This window comes from Kogia breviceps, chromosome 1 (assembly GCF_026419965.1).
Source record: "Kogia breviceps isolate mKogBre1 chromosome 1, mKogBre1 haplotype 1, whole genome shotgun sequence".
Classification (NCBI taxonomy): domain Eukaryota; kingdom Metazoa; phylum Chordata; class Mammalia; order Artiodactyla; family Physeteridae; genus Kogia; species Kogia breviceps.
The window spans coordinates 135,363,414-135,376,864 of NC_081310.1; the positions used below are offsets into that span (position 1 = coordinate 135,363,414).

Genomic DNA, 13,451 nt, shown 5'->3' on the forward strand with positions numbered 1-13,451 from the left:
TTCCAGGTTGTTATGAAGATATATTTGTCAAGGTAGAAAGATAGAACAGTTTTCATTTGACATTTTGTTACACTGACTTATGAATTATAAATATTTATACATATTGTATATCTTGGTCTGCATCCTATAGATGTTAGGGTTGGTGTACAAGGGGTAGAAAGACATTGTTAAGGCTGGTGTATATATAAAATAATGTCACAAAACAATGCAAGTATATGTAAAATAAACGTCATGAAAAATAAATACTTTAGGTGTCTCTTTTAGTAAGGCACAGCATCTTACTGCAAGGCTTCCCAACACAGGGCCCTAGCAACACTGTAACTGCTGAAGTCACAAGGTGGTCCTGCAGATCAGGCTGGCTTCCTCACTCCTCTGCAGTGCAGTCCTCCTCCAAATAAAAAGCCACTTCCTTCCCCAGTCTGTGTACCTTACCACCTTCCTATATTTCTCTTTTCCTCCTGCTGAGCTGAATTGTGCTATCTTACCAGCTCCTTTTTGCTCCATGTATAATAAAACCCTACCCGTCTTTCCAAGCCTAACAAAAAACCCAACCATGGTGATTTCTGATCATCTGCTTATGTTTCTGTCTCCCAGTAGCATTCGAGCTGAGGTCAGGGAGCATATCTGATTCATTTTTGTTTCTCCAGGCCTCCTCTAGAATCCTACACATGCAGGCATTCACTGGATGTCTTTAGGATAAATGAATAAATTATGTAATCCTTATAATATATGTATCTAGCATGATGGGTTCAGTCCTTGAAGATACACTGAATATATCAGCAAGAGGGCTGTTTCTTCTCTGTATAGTCTGCCTTACCAACTGATTTAAAATTCTGAAAATTATACTGTAGTTATCTTTCAATGAATCTTTCAGAGTAACTAGCATAGATGTAAGATCATAGCTGGTTTCTGGTAATACCTTGTTAGGTTGATTAAAGAAGAAAGGATGTGAAGAGCATGATTTAAGATAGAAATGGAGACCGGTACTTCTAAAATGATGGTAAGGAATTTCCTATGTCCACAGATGTATCTTGGTACAGGGAAAGGGAGAGAAAAATTGGAGATTAGAAATTATCTCAAGATCTTGCAGTGAGAATTCTATTTTTTTCTTCCCTTATCACTGTCCTTATTTTTAGGATTCAAAGTGATCTTTGATGTGATTTCCACTGTGACTACACCCTTCCCTCTCAGTACAGGCTGTCATACCACTTGACAGTTGCATATTTCTATCTGGATTATACAACTTACAAATACCTTCCTAAGCATCATGCTGTCTTGTAAAAATAATGCTGGCAGTTTTGACTTTGTATGATCGCTTAGACCAATAATAGAGCTTTAAAAACCCTCCTGCTTATTCACATTGGTCTTTGGAATAATTTTTTTCTGAACATTATTAGTTCAGCAGTGAATTAATTTCATTATGGCTTTAATTAAGTTTCTTTAAAAACCATCATCACAGATAATACAGTTGAGATGGCTAAAAAGAGTCACTATCAAGCCAAAAGCTACACTATGATTAGGCAATATATCAGGACAACATCTTTCCTCACAATTCAAGTCAAATAAAAATGAGGAACAGAGAGTGAGGTAAGCTGCTGAAACAAGGCAATCCTCTGCAGTCATGCACCTTTCACATTAGTGGGAAGACCAGGGCTTGAGCAAGAGGCAAGTCAGAAACAGATGCAGTGAAAAGCATATCTGGTAGCAAGAGCAAGCAACTGGATTTGCATGCTTTTTTTTTTTTTTTTTTTGCGGTACGCGGGCCTCTCACTGTTGTGGCCTCTCCCACTGCGGAGCACAGGCTCCAGATGCACAGGCCCAGCGGCCATGGCTCACCGGCCTAGCTGCTCCGCAGCATGTGGGATCCTCCCGGACCGGGGCACAAACCCGTGTCCCCTGCATCAGCAGGCAGACTCTCAACCACTGTGCCACCAAGGAAGCTCTGCATGCATTTTTAAGTTAGAGAGAACTGGGTGCAAATTCCATTTCCTAAAGCCTTGGGCAGCTTAATCTCTCTGAGCTTTGATTTCTTCGTGTTTTAGTAATTATTTCCATGAAACCAGCAGTAGATCTCAATAGGTTGCCACATATAGGCTCAATCGTAAAAGAAATTTAATAAGGAAATATAAAGTTCTACTCCTATGATTTAAAAAAATTACATCACCAAACACACAAATGCAGTAGTAATTAAACACACACTCAGAGTGGGACCAACAGAACTTGTAAAAGAAAAAAATACACCAGCTTTTAACTGTCACACACAGAAACTTTACAGAGAACTGACATAGGCATTTTAAGTCGTGGAGGGCAAATTTGAATTCCCAGGAAAAGATTTTTGGCAACAGACATATTAAACATTCTTTTTACTCCAGAGGGCTCAATGGGTGGAAATATCAGAGAAGAAAATATGTATATGTAGAGCTGATTCACTTTGCTGTACAGTAGAAACTAACACAACATAGTAAAGCAACTATACTCTAATAAAAATTAGAAAGAAAAGAAAACTTTAGGTCATTGGAAGAATGTCTCACCGCCAGAACGGACAAGAATGAAGTATGCTGTTTCTGGGGCTAGTGAACTCCCCATGCCTGGAAGTAGTCAAGCAAAACCTGCCCTGAAGGCAGGAGAGTGTAATGGGTAAGGGAACATTCTGGAGACAGATTGCCTGGGTTCAAGTCCCCAGCTCTGTCGCTTACAAGCTGTGCCTTTTTGTGTAAAATGGAGATAAAAGCAATGCCTGCCTCGTATGGTTGTTGTGAGGATTAAATAATTAACAAATGTAAAGCACATTAGTGCTAGGTAAGCTTTAGACATTATTAGTCTAATATTTTAGACATAATTGGTCTATTAGTGGTAGCATTTCTTGGAGGGATTGTTGTAGAAGAAATTCATGCTTTGGATGAGTTTCACTGGATAATCAATAAGAGATCTGTCTCTTCTGAGGTCCCAGGATTCCATGTTTCTATATTCCCTGCCTTTAAGGGTTTAAAATTGCCAATCAGTTGAGCACCGGCTGAGACATTTTTGGAAAACAAAACAACAAAATCTCATGATTCTCTAAAAAAAGAAAAGTTTGACCACCTTTTTTTTGAATAGTAATGAATAGTATGTTTGAACAATCAGTCATATAATTATTTTATGACTCCCAAAAGAAAATAGCTTCCCTCAAACCAGCACTCGGACACCGAGGAGCATCAGGGATACAGATGGAAAGAGGAGAGGAATGGGAATCAAAATTAAATTCATTTCAAAAGAGACCAGTCTATACAATGACTCTTTACAGTGTGATGGATACAAAATGAAGGATGATTGCCTTGGGCCGTGATGAATACATCTCTTTGCTGTGAATACCAAGCTTTGCTGGGGGTCAGGATGACAGCTCTAATGTGTGTCCCCACCTCAAAGTAATATGATAATTCCCTATTGCATTGCAGCTTCCTCACTATTCACACTATCTTAGACTTCCCTGTCTCCAATCCACTTGTGTACTATTGCCTGAGTGTTCCTTCTAAAATGCCAATTCATCTCTACCTAACGTCTCCAATGGGCTTCCCTCACATCTACACTATGACATGTAAATTCTTAGTCTAGTGACTCATCATCAACCACAGTGAAGTCTCCACACCTTATGCCTGTTTTCCAACTGAGGCCGCTGACCACCCATGATGTTTGTTAAAATATAGCTCCCTAGGCTCCACCCAGATGTACTAAATTAGGATCTCTGCAGAGGAACCCAGAGGTTAAGAAACTCAACCCAACCATCCATCCACATTTGATCTGGCTACCATTACATGGTGGGGGGGGGTGTGTCTCTTTTAATTTCAATTTCAATGGAATGAGGTTGGGCCCCAGTCCTCACATATACCTCCCTATAACAGCAGCAGCAGCAGCAAGGACTTAACAAAGCTCCTACTGAGGCAAATAGCCAAAGACAGTTTAGCCCTTTTCTCCAGCACTGTGTCTTCCAGCTGAACCAGAGATATAATTCACAGCAGCAAACCTGCAACTGCAACTCTTGACAGATTAATTCCATAACAAAAATCAATCATGGCACTTGTTGCCAGCATACATAATATTTGGAGCTTCCTGTCTAGCACCACCGAGAGACAGACCTCCTTGACCTTGACTACATTAAATGAACGCACTGATACATTAATGCAATCAGCTGATCATGCGTGTTCCGTCATCCAGGTCTGCATAACGGTGATCAGCCTTGAGCTCTTGTTTCCTGTGGCACCTCCTAACCCAACCAAATTGCCATCCTTACAAGCAGAAAGAATGTCTCTTCTGGCTGAAAATAGTAGCTATAGCAACATCCTGAGAAGGTCTTAGTTTTTGACTGGTCACCTCAGGCAATGTAACAGCTGATTTGCCTGCTAGTTTTTCCCTGAGCAAATATAAGCCAGCCAAGGGGGAAAAAAAAGCTCACACTTGAAATCCCAGTTTGACTACAGATAAAATACACTCTTGTTCAGAAAACACCCTTGTTCACTCCTAGGGCCAAAGAGGCTAAACGGGAAAGGAAACATGGGCAGGCGGCTGGCTGAGCACATCACCTTCTAAGGAGGCAAATGCAAAGGCTGGAGGGGTGACAAGGTGGATGGAGCGGAGGGAGGGAAAATAAGTTCATTAAGATTACAGCAGTTCCCTTTTCTCCACACCCTCTCTGGCATTTATCGTTTGTAGATTTTTTGATGATGGCCATTCTGACAGGTGTGAGGTGATACCTCATTGTAGTTTTGATTTGTATTTCTCTAATGATTAGTGATGTTGAGCATCCTTTCATGTGTTTGTTTATATCTTCTTTGGAGAAATGTCTATTTAGGTCTTCTGCCCATTTTTGGATTGGGTTGTTTGTTTTTTCAATATTGAGCTGCATGAGCTGCTTGTATATTTTGGAGATTAATCTTTTGTCAGTTGCTTCATTTGCAAATATTTTCTCCCATTCTGAGGGCTGTCTTTTTGTCTTGTTTATGGTTTCCTTTGCTGTGCAAAAGCTTTTAAGTTACAGTAGCCAGGACATGGAAGCAACCTAAGTGTCCATCGACAGATGAATGGATAAAGAAGATGTGGCACATGTATACAATGGAATATTACTCCACCATTAAAAGAAACGAAATTGAGTTATTCGTAGTGAGGTGGATGGACCTAGAGACTGTAATACAGAGTGAAGTAAGTCAGAAAGAGAAAATAATACCGTATGCTAAACATTTATATGATATCTAGAAAAAAAAAGTTCTGAAGAACCTAGGGGCGGGCTTCCCTGGTGGCGCAGTGGTTGGGAATCTGCCTGCCAATGCAGGGGACACAGGTTTGAGCCCTGGTCTGGGAAGATCTCACATGCCACGGAGCAACTAAGCCCGTGAGCCACAACTACTGAGCCTGTGCGTCTGGAGCCTGTGTTCCACAACGGGAGAGGCCGCGACAGTGAGACTCCCACGCACCGCGGTGAAGAGTGGCCCCTGCTCGCCACAACTGGAGAAAGCCCTCGCACTGAAACGAAGACCCAACACAGCCAAAAATTAATTAATTAATTAATTAATTTAAAAAAAAAAAAACCCTTTTTTTTTTTAAAAAAAAAAGAACCTAGGGGCAGGACAGGAATAAAGAGGCAGACGTAGACAATGGACTTGAGGACACGGGGAGGGGGAAGGGTAAGCTGAGACGAAATGAGAGAGTGGCATGGACGTATATACACTACCAAATGTAAAATAGCTAGCTAGTGGGAAGCAGCCACATAGCACAGGGAGATCAGCTCGGTGCTTTGTGACCACCTAGTGGGGTGGGATAGGGAGGATGGGAGGGAGACGCAAGAGGGAAGAGATATGGGGATGCACGTATATGTATAGCTGATTCACTTTGTTATACAGCAGAAACTAACACACCATTGTAAAGCAATTATTCTCCAATAAATATGTTAAAATAAATAAAAAAATAAAAGTAAGACTCAAACTGGAAAGAAAACAAAAAAGATTAGAGCAGTGGACTGACTAGATTATACCTGACAATGTGAATTGCATTGAGGGGCAGTAGAACCCTCAGAAAAGCTATCTACTCTCCAACTGCATTGCTCATCATAGTGTGGTCAAGATGGGTGAAGACTTTTGCTGTCGATGTCATCGGAGAGACAAAGCTTCTAAGTAGCCTAGAGTGAACTTCACTGGAAGTATTTTCCCAGAAACCAGGATGACTCTCCCTGATTTACCCCAGTTTGTCATTTACAGGTAAAGCAAGTGATATTTGGGCTCCTCAGGAAGTAGAGCTTGTGTGGCCACCATCACCAGCAACCCATGCCTGTAGAGAAGCCTGTGTCTTGTGTGGAACCAGGAGCAACACTGCATGATTATTTCAATTAGACAAAGATGGCTAAAGGTCACACCTGGACTTTAATACCTTTGTGCCACATAGAGATATCTCATTTTCAAAGCTCTTAATTTATTTTTTTGTAAAATGATTCTGTGGCAAAAAGAAAGAGCTAGTTAAGCATTTCATTAACTGACAGATATAACAAAGCACACAGTGATGGTGAAAAAAATATCAGCATTGGGAAACATCTGTCCCACTTGAATGCTGAGAATTTCACAGCCTAGGACAGCATGTGCAGATGGAGGTTTTAAAAAATTGAAATAGAGGAATCTTCAAATAGCATGTTATAGAAATACCTACAGGGAATAAACTCCAGGTAAAGTTTGCTCTTCAAACCTGTACATAGAATTTACCATTCTTAGAAATGATAGTACACCCTCTGTACTAAGGAAATCATGTTCACGTTGGCAGTGATTTAATGAATACGAGGAAATTATACTGGAATTTACAGTGTTTTGTCTCTCTCATGCTCAAGACTTTCCAAAGTGTCTTACTAATAAGCAATTAAAATATGAGGGACCAGGGATGGGCAATAATAAAATGTCTGCTCTTCCCCCAGTAGCTTACAAATTGCCTAGAATATCTCTGGTTGCTGGAGGAATGTTGATTGCTGATGTCATAGCTGTCCCTGCAGTTGTTTGAACAGGTAATGAGATCTGGGATTCTCTCTAGTTAGTGGAATTTAAGAAAAAACTCCACTTGTAGCCTCTTCCATGGTTACTGTAGCAAACCAGTATGAACATAGGGCCATGCATTTATCCTGAAAATGTGATTCCTAAAGACATCCACTAAAGCACATCAACAAATAAAATCTCTCAGCTTAATTATTTTTAATATAAAATTAATAGGTGACTAGTACAGAAACACAGAAAATACAGACAAGCAAAAAGAGGAAATAAAATCAATTTATAACCTCACCCTAGGGAGAATTAATAGGCACAATGTCTGGTGCATAGTAGGCACTTCAGAAATACTGGCTAGATAAATATTTCCTCTCATTCTTCTATAACGAAAATATATACATTGCTTAAGTAACAGTTGGATAATATTGTAACTATTTTTCTGAAAGCCCTGATTGTAAAACTTTTACCACTAGATCATAAATAGCTTTCCAAGTCATTAAATATTATAACTGTTTACATGACTGCTTGGTATTACCTTTGGGGACACATTTAGAGTAAAAATTAGACATTTACTATCATCTTCTCATTCTTTCACCCATTCAATAAATATACATATGTTTAAATTTTTAAATTTAATTTATTTTTTTTATACAGCAGGTCCTTGTTAGTCACCAGTTTTTTTTTTTTTTTTTTTTTTTTTGTGGTATGCGGGCCTCTCACTGTTGTGGTCTCTCCCATTGCGGAGCACAGGCTCCGGATGCACAGGCTCAGTGGCCATGGCTCACGGGCCCAGCTGCTCCGCGGTATGTGGGATCTTCCCAGACCGGGGCACGAACCCGTGTCCCCTGCATCGGCAGGCGGATTCTCAACCACTGCGCCACCAGGGAAGCCCTAGTCACCAGTTTTATACACATCAATGTATACAGGTCAATCCCAATCGTACAATTCATCACACGACCACCACCACCACCCCACTGCTTTCCCCGCTTGGTGTCCATAAGTTTGTTCTCTACCCCTGTGTCTCAATTTCTGCCCTGCAAACTGGTTCATCTGTACCATTTTTCTAGGTTCCACATATATGCATTAATATACGATATTTGTTTTCATCTTTCTGACTTACTTCACTCAGTATATCAGTCTCTAGACCCATCCACGTTTCTACAAATGACTGAATTTCATTCCTTCGTATGGCTGAACAATATTCCATTGTATATATGTACCACATCTTCTTTATCCCTTCGCCTGTTGATGGGCATTTAGGTTGCTTCCATGACCTGGCTATTGTAAATAGTGCTGCAATGAACATTGGAGTGCATATGTTTTTTGAATTATGGTTTTCTCTGGGTATATGTCCAGTAGTGGGATTGCTAGATTATATGGTAATTTTACTTTTAGTTTTTTAAGGAGCCTCCCTACTGTTCTCCATAGTGGCTGTATCAATTTACATTCCCACCAACAGTGCAAGAGGGTTCCCTTTTCTCCACACCCTCTCCAGCATTTGTTGTTTGTAGATTTTCTGATGATGCCCATTCTAATGGGTATGAGGTGATACCTCATTGTAGTTTTGATTTGCATTTCTCTAATAATTAGTGATGTTGAGCAGCTTTCCATGTGCTTCTTGGCCATCTGTATGTCTTCTTTGGAGAAATGTCTATTTAGGTCTTCTGCCCATTTTTGGTTTGGGTTATTTGTTTTTTAATATTGAGCTGCATAAGCTGTTTATATATTTTGGAGATTAATCCTTTGTCCATTGATTCATTTGAAAATATTTTCTCCCATTCTGAGGGCTGTCTTTTCAACTTGTTTATGGTTTCCTTTGCTGTGCAAAAGCTTTAAAGTTTCATTAGGTCCCATTTGTTTATTTTTGTTTTTATTTCCATTACTCTAAAAGGTAGATCAAAAAAAGATCTTGCTGTGATTTATATCAAAGAGTGTTCTTCCTATGTTTTCCTCTAAGAGTTTTATAGTGTCCGGTCTTACATTTGGGTCTCTAATCCATTCTGAGTTTATTTCTGTGTATGGTGTTAGGGAGTGTTCTAATTTCATTCTAATTTCATTCTTTTACATTCTTTTTCATTCTTTTTACACTAACCTTGTTCTTGATCTTAGAGGAAATGCTTTCAGTTTTTCACCATTGATAATGATGTTTGCTGTGGGTTTGTCATATATGGCCTTTATTATGTTGAGGTAGGTTCCCTCTATGCCCACTTTCTGGAGAATTTTTACCATAAACGGGTTTTGAATTTTGTCAGAAGCTTTTTCTGCATCTATTGAGATGATCATATGGTTTTTATTCTTCAATTTGTTAATATGGTTTATCACATTGATTGATTTACGTATATTGAAGAATCCTTGCATCACTGGGATAAATCCCACTTGATCATGGTATATGGTCCTTTAAATGTGTTGTTGGATTCTGTTTGCTAGTATTTTGTTGAGGATGTTTGCATCTATATTCTTCAGAGATATTGGTCTGTAATTTTCTTTTTTTGTACGATCTTTGTCTGGTTTTGATATCAAGGGGATGGTGACCATAAAATGAGTTTGGGAGTGTTCCTTCCACCGCAATTTTTTGGAAGAGTTTGAGGAGGATGGGTGTTATGTCATCTCTAAATGTTTGATAGAATTCACCTGTGAAGCCATCTGGTCCTGGGCTTTTGTTTGTTGGAAGATTTTTAATCACAGTTTCAATCTCATTACTTGTGATTTGTCATTCATATTTTCTATTTCTTCCTGGTTCAAACTTGGAAGGTTAAACCTTTCTAAGTATTTGTCCATTTCTTCCACTTTGTCCTTTATATTGGCATAGAGTTGCTTGTAGTAGTCTCTTAGGATGATTTGTATTTCTGTGGTATCTGTTGTAACTTCTCCTTTTTCATTTCTAATTTTGTTGATTTGAGTCCTCTCCCTATTTTTCTTGATTAGTCTGGCTAATGGTTTGTCAATTTTGTTTATCTTCTCAAAGAACCAGCTTTTAATTTTATTGATCTTTGCTATTGTTTTCTTTGTTTCTATTTCATTTATTTCTGCTCTTATCTTTATGATTTCTTTCCTTCTGCTAACTTTGGGTTTTGTTTGTTCTTCTTTATCTAGTTCCTTTAGGTGTAACGTTAGATTGTTTATTTGAGATTTTTCTTGTTTCTTGAGGTAGGCTTGTATAGCTATAAACTTCCCTCTTAGAACTGCTTTTCCTGCATCCCATAGGTTTTGGATCATCGTGTTTTCATTGTCATTTATCTCTAGGTATTGTTTGATTTCCTCTTTGATTTCTTCAGTGATCTCTTGGGTATTTAGTAATGTATTGTTTAGCCTCCATGTGTTTGTGTTTTTTACGTTTTTTTTCCCTGTAATTCATTTCTAATCTCATAGTGTTGTGGTCTGAAAAGATGCTTGATATGATTTTAATTTTCTTAAATTTACTGTGCCTTGATTTGTGACCCAAGATGTGACCTATCCTGGAGAATGATCCGTGTGCATTTCAGAAGAAAGTATAATCTGCTGTTTTTGGATGGAATGCCCTATAAATACCAATTAAATCTATCTAGTCTACTGTGTCATTTAAAGCTTCTGTTTCCTTATTTATTTTCTTTTTAGATGATCTGTCCATTGGTGTAAGTGAGGTGTTAAAGTCCCCCACTATTATTGTGTTACTGTCAATTTCCTCTTTTAGAGCTGTTTACAGTTGCCTTACGTATTGCGGTGCTCCAATGTTGGGTGCATATATATTTATAATTGTTATATCTTCTTCTTGGATTTATCCCTTGATCATTATGTGGTCTCCTTCCTTGTCTCTTGTAACATTCTTTATTTTAAAGTCTATTTTATATGATACGGGTATTGCTACTCCAGCTTTCTTTTGATTTCCATTTGCATGGAATATCTTTTTCCATCCCCTCACTTTCAGTCTGTATGTGTCCCCAGGTCTGAAGTGGGTCTCTTGTTGGCAGCATATAGGTGGGTTTTGTTTTTGTATCCATTCAGCAAGCCTGTGTTTTTTGGTTGGAGTATTTAATCCATTCACATTTAAGGTAATTATCGATATGGATGTTCCTATGACCATTTTCTTAATTGTTTTGTGTTTGTTGTTTTTGTAGGTCCTTTTCTTCTCTTGTGTTTCCCACTTATAGAAGTTCCTTTAATATTTGTTGTAGAGTTGGTTTGGTAGTGCTGAATTCTCTTAGCTTTTGCTTGTCTGTAAAGCTTTTGATTTCTCCATCGAATCTGAATGAGATCCTTGCCGGGTTGAGTAATATTGGTTGTAGGTTCTTCCCTTTCTTCACTTTAAGTATATCATACCACTCCCTTCTGGCTTGTAGAGTGTCTGCTGAGAAATCAGCTATTAACCTTATGGGAGTTCCCTTGTATGTTATTTGTCATTTTACCCTTGCTGCTTTCAATAATTTTTCTTTGTCTTTAATTTTTCCAGTTTGATTACTATGTGTCTTGGCATGTTTCTCCTTGGGTTTATCCTGTATGTGACTCACTGAGCTTCCTGTACTTGTGTGGTTATTTCCTTTCCCATGTTAGAGAAGTTTTCGACTCTAATCTCTTCAAATATTTTCTCAGGTCCTTTCTCTCTGTCTTCTCCTTCTGGGACCCCTATAATGCGAATGTTTTTGCATTTAATGTTGTCCCAGAGGTATCTTAGGCTGTCTTCATTTCTTTTCATTATTTTTTCTTTATACTGTTCAACAGCAGTGAATTCCACCATTCTGTCTTCCAGGTCACTTATCTGTTCTTCGGCCTCAGTTATTCTGCTATTGATTTTCTAGCATAGTTTTCATTTCAGTTATTGTATTGCTCATCTCTGTTTCTTTGTTCTTTAATTCTTCTAGGTCTTTGTTAAACATTTCTTGCATCTTCTTTTTCTTTGCCGCCATTCATTTTCCAAGGTCCTGGATCATCTTCACTATCATTATTCTGAATTCTTTTTTTTGGAAGGTTGCCTCTTGCCACTTCATTTAGTTGTTTTTCCGGGGTTTTATCTTGTTCCTTCATCTCGTACATAGCACTCTGCCTTTTTGTCTTGTCTATCTTTCTGTGAATGTGGTTTTTGTTCCACAGGCTGCAGGACTGTAATTCTTCTTGCTTCTGCTGTCTTCCCTCTGGTGGATGAGTCTATCTAAGAGGCTTGTGCAAGTTTCCTGATGGGAGGGACTGGTTGTGGGTAGAGCTGACTGTTGCTCTGGTGGGCAGAGCTCAGTAAAACTTTAATCCGCTTGACTGCTGATGGTTGGGACTGGCTTCCCTCCCTGTTGGTTGTTTGGCCTGAGGCAACCCAACCACTGGAACCTACCTGGGCTCTTTGGTTGGGCTAATGGCAGACTCTGGGAGGGCTCACGTCAAGTAGTATTTCCCAGAACTTCTGCTGCCAGTGTCCTTGTCCTCACGGTGAGCCACAGCTACCACCCACCTCTGCAGGAGACCCTCCAACACTAGCAGGTAGGTCTGGTTCAGTCTCCCCTGGGGTCACTTCTCCTTCCCCTGGGTCCAGATGCACACACTACTTTGTGTGTACCCTGCAAGAGTGGAGTCTCTGTTTTCTCCAGTCCTGTCAAAGTCCTGCAATCAAATCCCACTAGACTTCAAAGTCTGATTCTGTAGGAATTCCTCCTCCCATTACCAGACCCCCAGGTTGGGAACCTGACGTAGGGCTCAGAACCTTCACTCCAGTGGGTGGACTTCTGTGGTATAAATGTTCTCAAGTCTGTGAGTTACCCCCCCCAGCAGTCATGGGATTTGATTTTACTGTGATTATGCCCCTCCTACCATCTCACTTTGGCTTCTCCTTTGTCTTTGGATGTGGGGTATCTTTTTTGGTGAGTTCTAGTGTCTTCCTGTTGATGATTATCCAGCAGCTAGTTTTGATTCTGGTGTTCTTGCAAGAGGGAGTGAGAGCATGTCCTTCTACTCTGCCATCTTGGTCCCTAATCTCCAATAAATATTTTTTGAACACTAACTATGTACATGATTCTATTCCATACACTTTGACTTCATCAGGGAAGAGACAAAACTGTTGCCTTCAAGGAGCTTAAACTGTAGTTGCGGGAGACAGACCACCAAATCAAGCATAATTTAATAACTAAATGTTTGAGGATGATCAGCACCGTGGAAGAGAATAAAGCTGAATAAAGGGGACAGAGCATATCAGGGAAGCAGGGGAACAGTATTAATTTTAAAAGATAAAATTTAAATAAAGTCTTGAAGGAGGAGAGGGATTCGGGCACACAGATGTTTTAGAGATAGTGTTTCTGATAGAGAAAACAGCCAGTGCAAAGACCTAAGGTCAGAATATAATGGGCATGTTCAAGGGACAGCAAGGTGGCTGGAGCATGTACAGGAGAAGAAGAGAGTAGGGCATGGTCTGAGAAGCAAAGATGGAAGATCAAGAGTTTTGACTTTTTGGCATTGGAAGGAACTCGAGATGGCAGAGGAGTAAGACATGAAGATCACCTTCCTCCC

General features: G+C 39.5%; 1 protein-coding gene across 1 annotated transcript in view; it reads right to left on the reverse strand.

The window, feature by feature from the left end:
• Positions 1-13,451, reverse strand: part of ST6GALNAC3 (ST6 N-acetylgalactosaminide alpha-2,6-sialyltransferase 3) — a 701,711-nt gene that overhangs the window by 50,402 nt on the left and 637,858 nt on the right. The gene's annotated exons all lie outside the window — the stretch shown is intronic.